This window comes from Oncorhynchus masou, chromosome 10 (assembly GCF_036934945.1).
Source record: "Oncorhynchus masou masou isolate Uvic2021 chromosome 10, UVic_Omas_1.1, whole genome shotgun sequence".
Taxonomy (NCBI): Eukaryota; Metazoa; Chordata; class Actinopteri; order Salmoniformes; family Salmonidae; genus Oncorhynchus; species Oncorhynchus masou.
In genome coordinates, this window is record NC_088221.1 from 29,132,677 (window position 1) to 29,142,651 (window position 9,975).

General features: G+C 43.2%; 1 pseudogene; it reads right to left on the bottom strand.

Moving 5' to 3' along the window:
- Positions 1 to 841: 841 nt before the first annotated feature.
- Positions 842 to 1,679, bottom strand: LOC135546840 (major histocompatibility complex class I-related gene protein-like; annotated as a pseudogene).
- Positions 1,680 to 9,975: the final 8,296 nt, after the last annotated feature.

The following is a 9,975-nucleotide window of genomic DNA, read 5'->3' on the forward strand; positions in this document are numbered from 1 at the left end:
CAAAACCCGGAACAACCCTGGCCAAATCCTGACAACCAGCTCACCTGCTTTTACATATAATAATTTGACTATTAGATGTTCAATGTTTCTTTTGAACAAATTATTCAAAAATGAATAGATTCACCATATTAAAATTAGAGTTTAGTTCATATAACAGGGTTGACCTTAAATGAGAGTTTAGTTCATATAACAGGGTTGACCTTAAAATGAAGGACAGGTCTTGTTTAACATTAAAATCTCATTATTTACCTTAAAATAACATGAAATAAATAACAGAGATGACTTTGTCCAAAGCAACCAAATAACTAGGGTTTTACAATGATAGTGAAAACTTGGAGAAATGTTGGGTTATAAGAGGGTTAAACCCTTCCTAAAACGCTAATTTTGGCACTTTAGCAAGTGTGGTCTATATTAAAGGGCTCTTCATTTAGTATAACAGGCATTTAAAATGCAAAATGGACTTATTTTGTGGACCGACTCAGGTGTACTTTCAGTTGTCAGGTGTCAGTAGTGGGTTTCTGTCAGCTTCTGTCAGCTTCGCACACGCACGCACGCACGCACACGCACACACGCACGCATGCACGCACACGCACGCACGCACACACACGCACGCACACGCACGCACGCACACGCGCGCACACATGCGCGTGCGCGCACGCGCTCACACACACACACACACACACACACACACACACACACACACACACACACACACACACACACACACACACACACACACACACACACACACACACACCTCTCTCAGTAAGATCACTTAGAACACACACATTAATTTAAAAAATATAGTATTTCTCTGAATCTTCTGATAGGCTGATTTGCTCTACAGCTTCATCAACGTTGGAAAGCTGTGACAATGTCTCTGAGCCCTAGCACGTCTTCTCCTGACACAGGCCAGACTAATCCTCACCAACACCATTGGAGCCAAGCAGACAAATAGGCCGACTCTGTCTCTTTCAGGTACACAGCTGACATCCAGCTTGTTGTCGAGACTGAGGTGGGAGGCAGTGTAGGTGTAGTTGTGTGTCTCTCTCAGTTCCTCTTTATTGATCTCCAGACTCTTCCTCATCTGGTACGTCCCATCTCCATTGGGCAGCAGCTGCCCCCCAGTCAGCTCCTGTTCCGCTATTGGCTGGCCGTCTCTCAGCAGGGCCAGGTCGATGTGTTGGGGATAGAAACCAAAGGCAAAACAGCTCACACGGGCCCCTCTAGAAACTGCTTTCTTTATGAGCCTGACTCTGGGATGCACGTTACGCATCACAATGCTGCTCTCTCTCCAGATATGCAAAGAGGAATGTAAATATTTTGAAATACAACCATGTCTTGCCCCATGGTAACCGAGGTTCTCCAGTATAGTATGTAGAATGAGTCATGTTGTAAGCCAATCCATCTGCAACAATCCCATTGAAAGTGTTACTGAACAGGAGAAGGGGCGGTTCACCATTATCCAACGTCTCAGAGCCAGTCATTCTCTGCTGAACGTGAACACCCTCTGTGAAATGAAAGTGACGTTTGCGGTCAGATGATCTCTCCTTCATAGTGTTGAGCATGTCTCCGTAAACATAGTGAACATAGACCTGAGCTGTGTTTTCTCTTGTTTTGTCTGGGACATAGTGTCTTGTGTGGACAAGCTGATAATTGTTGGAGTCATAGTAACACATTTGGTCACCTGATCTGAAAAGACATGATAGGGTGTGTACTGAACATCACCTGGTTCTCACACTTATCTTCAGATTGATGTATCTCGCTGCAAACAAACAGACCTATCTTACTCCTTAACATTATCAGATTGCATAGATAATAGCATAATATGTTCGTATTGTAAATATCTACACTTACCTACAGTGGTGTACAATGTTAAAACAAACAGAAAGACAAGCAGTGTGCCCATGGAGTGTTTTCCAGTATTCTCGCTTATAAGCCTGCCAGACTTTCACTTGCTCTTACCCAAAATCTGTACTTGCTTGGTTGTTGAACTGGTGAAACAAATTCATGGGCCAAGTATCGAGTGGTGGTAGGGATTTAATACATGAAACACTGATGAGGATGAGAAAGAGATGAGGAAGAGAAAGAGTTAGGCTGCATGCTGCACACACACACGTCTCCCTCCAACAGTCTGTTTACAGATAGGGGCACAGTAGAATCAGATCACAAATGGCCATTTCCATCGAATAAACAAAAACATGAAAACCATTTGAAGTTCATAGGAGCATATCAAATTGAGTGTCAAATCAAATCTAAGAGTCTTTATATTGGGGAAATCATTTGAACATCGCAGACAATCCCCTGGTCACCTACAGAGACCTGCCAAGAGAAAAGATGTTAAGAGCCACATGCCTTTCAATGCATGACTTTGAACACCTTGAAATGCATTCATTTGGTTTGATTGGTGACATTACAACTGTAATTTTCACATGAGGACAAGTGCAGTTTTTCCATAAGCTTTTCATTGATAACTTGGGATTTTATCACTTGACATATCAGTTATGTAGTGGGAAGGATCCTATAAAACAAGTCAGTGTGAATGCATGTACCACTTTGAATAAATAAATACTGTTCCTCTGAAGGTTTGTGTTTGATCATGAAACTACAAAACAGGCTGGATGTCTAAACAAAGTCAAGTCTGAATGTCAATACCGTTTTAGATTTATTCTCATCTATGACAACATTCTAGAACTGAGTTATCACTCATCAAAGTCTGGTATCCGGGGTAATATGGCTGTATAATTGATTAAGTGGCTCTTGTAGAATGTTGACAGCAGTATAGAACACATTGTATTGCTAAGATGATCATACTTAACTTAATAGCTACACTCACCGACAAAGGATACATTTTATCCCTCATGTTGGCCCTGGGCAAACTGGTAAATAAAACCTTACTATAGCTGCACTTCTCCACATGTCCAGATTTATAGTGCTTTTCTCCCCTTTTAATGCTCATACGCTCGTCTTTGAAAAAATGCCATAATGTCTGAAATAGACACCAAAGTCGACATATTGTACAAATAATTATCTAGGCTAAGTAATACAAAATTATTTTATGATCTACTGTTCTGCTAACCAGCGAGCTAAAGTGTAGTCAGTGGCTAGCTAAGACAGAGAAAGGGGATGTAAGAAGTTAATAGATTGAACGCAGGTCTCTGATCGTGCTGGTGAACAGTAGCTGACAGTGTTGGCTGGAGATGTCGTGCAGGAGCTTCCTGCAGGATTTTGTAGTTTTGCCGGGGTCTTCTCTGTTGCTAAATAGCATTTAGAATTTTTGAGAGTAAATTGAGGCAAATATATTGATAAAACTGTCCGGAATGTCCTTGTCCCATCGTGCTCTAGTGACTCCTGTGGCGGGCCGAGCGCAAGCAGTTGTATGGTGTTTCCTCCAACACAATGGTGCGGCTGGCTTCCGGGTTAAGCGAGAAGTGTCAAAAAGCAGTGCGGCTTGGCAGGGTCGTGTTTCAGAGGACGCATGGCTCTCGACCTTCTCCTCTCCCGAGTCCGTACCGTACGGGAGTTGCAGTGATGGGACAAGACTAACTAATAACTACCAATTAGGGAGAAAAAGGGGTAAGAAAAACAAAAAAAAATTCTAAACCAAGTGCCAGGCACCTCACCTGGACCCCTGCAGAAATATCTCTGTTTTATTATCCTGACTCTGGGATAAACTTTACGATTCATACAATTGTTTTCTTTCTCCAGGTATGCCTTCAATGAGCTTACGCAAATAGGAACGCAAGAGTTCTAAACAAACATTTTTACATATGCTAGCTTTATCTCATCCCACCATGGTAGCTTTTTTTGCTAGTTCATACAGTAGCTCCATTCTGTTTCTTTTTTATCCTGAAAACGTATTTGACGATTACAAGCATATCCATAACAAGATGCAGCCACCACTTGTCACGCCCTGGTCGAAATATATTGTGTTTGTCTTTATTTATTTGGTCAGGCCAGGGTGTGACATGGGTTTATTGTGGTGTGTTTTGTCTTGAGGTTTTGTTAGGTATTGGGTGTGTGGTTTAGTGGGGGTAATCTAGCATAGTCTATGGCTGTCTGGAGTGGTTCTCAATCAGAGGCAGGTGTTTATCGTTGTCTCTGATTGGGAACCATATTTAGGCAGCCATATTCTTTGAGTATTTCGTGGGTGATTGTTCCTGTCTCTGTGTTTGTGTGCACCAGATAGGCTGTATAGGTTTTCACGTTCGTTCTTTGTTTTGTTCGTTATTTCATGTCTAATTCATTTCATGTCTAGTTCATTTCATTAAAGAACATGAATAACCACCACGCTGCATTTTGGTCCGCTTCTCCTTCGACAGACGAGAGCCGTTACACCACTATGCTTTAAAATATATAGAGATGTACTGAGTAATGTGCAACACATTAATCAGTACATCTCTATATATTTTAAAACATAACCATTTGCATACAGGACAAAATGTTATTTGCTTTCCCACAGCAAATCAAATCAAATCAAATGTATTTATACATCAGCTGATATCTCAAAGTGTGTAGAAGCACGTTGGCTAGGAAAAACTCCCTAGAAAGGCCAAAACCTAGGAAGAAACCTAGAGAGGAACCAGGCTATGAGGGGTGGCCTGTCCTCTTCTGGTTGTGCCGGGTGGAGATTATAACAGAACATGGCCAAGATGTTCAAATGTTCATAAATGACCGGCATGGTCAAATAATAATAATCACAGTAGTTGTCGAGGGTGCAGCAAGTAAGCACCTCAGGAGTAAATGTCAGTTGGCTTTTCATAGCCAATCATTGAGAGTATCTGTACCGCTCCTGCTGTCTCTAGAGAGTTGAAAACAGCAGGTCTGGGACAGGTAGAATGTCCGGTGAACAGGTCAGGGTTCACTCGAGCAGCAGCACGGCCAGGTGGACTGGGGACAGCAAGGAGTCATCATGCCAGGAAGTCCTGAGGCATGGTCCTAGGGCTCAGGTCCTCTGAGAGAGAAAGAAAGAAAGAAAGAGAGAATTAGAGAGAGCATACTTAAATTCACACAGGACACCGGATAAGACAGGAGAAATACTCCACATATAACAGACTCACCCTAGCCCCCGAAACATAAACTATTGCAGCATAAATAATGGAGGCTAAGACAGGAGGGGTTAGGAGACACTGTGGCCCCATCCGATGATACCCCCGGATAGGGCCAAACAGGCAGGATATAACCCCACCCACTTTGCCAAAGCACAGCCCCCACACCACTAGAGGGATATGTTCAACCACCAACTTACCATCCTGAGACAAGGCCGATGTTTTGCAGTATTACTTGCAATCAGGATGCATGTTTTGGAATATTTGTATTATGTACACGCTTACTTCTATTCACTCTGTCAATTAGGTTAGTATTGTGGAGTAATTTCAAAGTTGTTGATCCATCCTCTGTTTTTTCCTATCACAGCCATTAGACTCTACCACTGATATAAAGTCACCATTGGCATCATGGTGAAATCCCTGAGCGGTTTCCTTCCTCACCGGCAACTGAGTTAGGAAGAATGCCTGTATCTTTGTAGTGACTTGGTGTAATGAATAACTTTTTTTTTTTACCTATCTACCAATAAGCGCATTGGACAACCTCCCTGGTCTTTGTGGTTGAATCTGTTTGAAATTCACTGCTCGACTGAGGGACCTTACAGATAACTATATGTGTAGGATACAGAGATGAGGTATTCATTCAAAAATCATGCTAAACACTATTATTGCACACAGAGTGAGTCCATGCAACTTATTATGTGACATTTTACTCCTGAACGTATTTAGGTTTTCATAACAAAGGGGTTGAAAACTTATTGACTGAAGAATTGTAATTTTGAATTCATTTGTAAACATTTTGAAAAACCACTTTGACATTATAGGTTATTAGGGGTAGGCCACAACAAAACATCTATATGTAATGCATTTTTATTCAGACTGTAATACGACAACATTTAGAAAAAGCCAAGGGGTATGAATACTGAAGGCGCTGTATGTACCTCATCTCAAACATCAACGTATTTTGAACATTATCATCCTGCAGGATATCGCATGTAATGTGTTGTTTATAATATTACAGAGTAAGGAACAATATGCTTGGAAACTGGATTGAATCACAATCAGTATGAAAACACAATTGGAGACATCATTTTTGGAAACATGTTATTGACAAGGCAGCGTAATGGTAGCTAGCAAATGAGTGTAGGAGTGGTTACTAACTAACTGTAACTAACTAGTTAACTAACTAACTTGGCTAACTGAGGTCTAACAATTCCCCTATTTACAGCTAGTTAGCCACTGCACAAATTTTAGCTCGCAATTGTAACACTGTTTCCAAAACTGATAAGGCGTCACCACTAATGTTTACTTCTTTACATTTGTGACGTCTCCAATTTCCAAGCACATTATTACTCACTTTGTATTTATAAGATCATTAATGACTTATTATGACATGACATTAAGTAAACAGTCCGCCTTACCTGCATTTGCAGTGGTGTTGTCACGGCTTTCGTCTGTAGAAGGAGGAGCGGACCAAAATGCAGCGTGGTTGTTATTCATTTTATTATAATAAAGAAACTATACACGATAAACTAACAAAATAACAAACGTGCGAAAACCTAAACAGCCCTATCTGGTGCAAAACACAGAGACAGGAACAATCACCCACAAACACACAGTGAAACCCAGGCTACCTAAATATGGTTCCCAATCAGAGACAATGACTAACACCTGCCCCTGATTGAGAACCATATCAGGCCAAACACAGAAATAGACAAACAAGACATCCAACATAGAATGCCCACTCAGATCACACCCTGACCAACCAAAACATAGAAACATACAAAGTAAACTATGGCCAGGGCGTGACAGGTGTGCAATGAAAAAACAAAAAAAAAGACTCGCAGTATGCCCATGGTTTGAGAGTGTCTGGTTTCTAAGCTCTCAAATAAGCCTGCCAGACTTTAATTTTCTCTTACCAAAAGAAGGATACATGTGGCGTAGTTGAACTGGTCAAACAACATTATGGTCCAAGTATCGAGTGGAAGAAGGGATCAAGCCGCTTTAGAACATTCAACACCAGAAAGAAATAGGTTTCAATTATACATTTTTCGCTAAAATGTCCCTCTGCTGATTTAGGCAGTTAGTACACAGCTATGTGTGCCCATTGACTAGTTTGCTCATCATATCTTAATGCTCACCATGTCTAAAAGCTGACCATGTCTTAATGCTTAATGTGTATTCTCCTTGAGGATCGTGATGAGTCAGAGATCTGTACTACCTGAGCAAATAAACCCGCACGCAGCACTCCCTCCTTTGGCCTGTTCGTTAATAGGTGCTAAATCCCTGAGTCATACTGGCCTGTCATATTACAGCAAGGGTAGGAGGGGAGAGGAGGAACGAGATGAAGGCGGGAGGAGGCAAAGGAGGGAGGTCCTGCCTGGAGAACATAGGGGCGGAGTCCACAGACTGTTCTCTAACTGGAGCAACAGTCATCCCGGTGCCTTGCAGCAGTTGCCATGCAGCGACAGTGTGTGTGCGTTTGTGCATCAAAAGGAGGGACACCAATTTCGAGGGAGTGACCAGTAAAGATTAATGTAGCTTGATGCGTAGGAAATCAGATCAGGAAAGATTTGGCATGGGCCCTCAGATCCTCAAAAGTTCTACAGCTGCAACATCGAGAGCATATTGACTGGCTGTATCACAGGTAGTGTGTACGTCCCAGTACATCACCAGGGCAAAACTCCGTGCCATCCAGGACCTCTATACCAGGTGGTGTTATAGGATCACTGGGGCCAAACTCCCTGCCAACCAGGACCTCTATACCAGGCGGTGTCAGAGGACCACTCCTTGCCATCCAGGACCTCTATACAAGGCGGTGTCAAAGGATCACTGGGACCAAACTCCCTGCCATCCAGGACCTCTATACCAGGCGGTGTTATAGGATCACTGGGGCCAAACTCCCTGCCACCCAGGACCTCTATACCAGGCGGTGTTATAGGATCACTGGAGCCAAACTCCCTGCCATCCAGAACCTCTATACCAGGCGGTGTTATAGGATCACTGGGGCCAAACTCCCTGCCATCCAGGACCTCTATACCAGGCGGTGTTATAGGATCACTGGGGCCAAACTCCCTGCCATCCAGGACCTCTATACCAGGCAGTGTCAGAGGAAGGCCGCTGCTGCTACTCCCGTTTATTATATATCCTGATTGAATAGTCACTTTAACCCCTACCCATATACTGTATTACCTCAATTACCTCAATGACCTCGTACCCCTGCACTTTGACTCGTACGGGTACTCCTTGTATATAGCCTCGTTATTGTTTTTATTGTGTTACTATTTCCCTTTTTATTTAGCAACTACTTGTCTTGCTTTTTAACTCAGCACTGTTGGGAAGGGGCTCTTAAGTAAGCATTTCACTGTAAAGTCTACACCTGTTGTATTTGGCGCATGTGACCAATAAATTTTGTCCTGCCGGCTTGCCTACACTTAGCTCAGAGCTCTCAGCCTCCCGCTGGTCCTTGTCTTCGGCAGCAGTGCTGTGCTTCCCTCCGCCCTCCTCCTTCCCTCTCTCCCTCCCTCTCGTCTGTCTGTTATGGTGTTGTTGTGGTCTCCTGATCGCTACCAGTTTCCTGCAGCCAAAACAGGAATTTGTCAGAGCTCTCGGCCCCATGAAACCTTATCGAAATACATCAACCGTGACCACTTAGGGGGCAATTGTGACAGTTGGTGAGGAGGGGGAGACAGAGGGGGAGACAGGGAGAGAGAGAGGGAGACGGAGGGAGTGGTGTAATTAACTGTGTTTGCACGGCTGCTCACCTGCAGGTCTGCTGCCCAGATTTGGGCCCCACTGGCTCGCTAAGTAAGTATTTGCACGCAAACTGGTGATATTTGATCCACCCCAGTGTCAAGTGCTTCCATAACGTAAAAAATTGAAGAGCGGGAGATTCTCCCAAGCCTCTCAGCTGGCAGTTTGATTCAGATTTTATTACCCGGGCTGCTTCTATAATAAGCAGGAACTGTCCTGTCGCATTAGGCACGCTAGGCGGCACACCCCGAACAGCACACACCCTCCACACACACACACACACACACACACACACACACACACACACACACACACACACACACACACACACACACACACACACACACACACACACACACGCACGCACACACACGCACACACACGCACGCACGCACACACACACGCACACAAACACACACACACAGACACACACACGCACGCACGCACGCACACACACACCACTTAGCCAGAGGAAATTGACTCTCTCTCTCCGCCAGCCTCTCCTCTAGTGGACTAGCAGACTTAACCCCTTTATATCCATGTCTCTCTCTCTCTCCCCCCCCCCCCTCTCTCTCTCTCTCTCTCTCTCTCTCTCTCTCTCTCTCTCTCTCTCTCTCTCTTTCTAGGGAGTTGGTGTCTCTCCATCAATTAAGTAGTCCGGACATCTCATTGGTCCTGAGTGTGCCTCTAAGGTCCTGGGTGTGTCAGTATCTCCAAGGCAACAGACACCCATGTCCTGGTGCTGTGTCATCCTTTGTGGAGCTGTGAGGTAACATGTTAATTACACAGCAAAAAATGTCAGTCTTTTCACATAAACGATTGATCTTTTTTTGACCAAAATGACAAAAGGTCCCTTTTAACTTCAAATCAAATCAAATGTTATTTATCAGATGTGTCGAATACAACAAGTGTATGTATTTTTAAGAAAAATATCTAAAAATAAATAAATAAATAAATGAGCAGCAGTAAAATAACAGTAGCGAGGCTATATACAGGGGCACCGGTACAGAGTCAATGTACTGGTGGATGTGAAGTACTTGAAGTGGATCTTATGAATCTTATGAATAAAGCATTCATGTAGGCTTCATAATCACTGCATAAATGTGCCACATATCAGCTATAACCATATTTCATGCTCAATAAAATATATAAAAATGTGAACAAATAAATGTACATA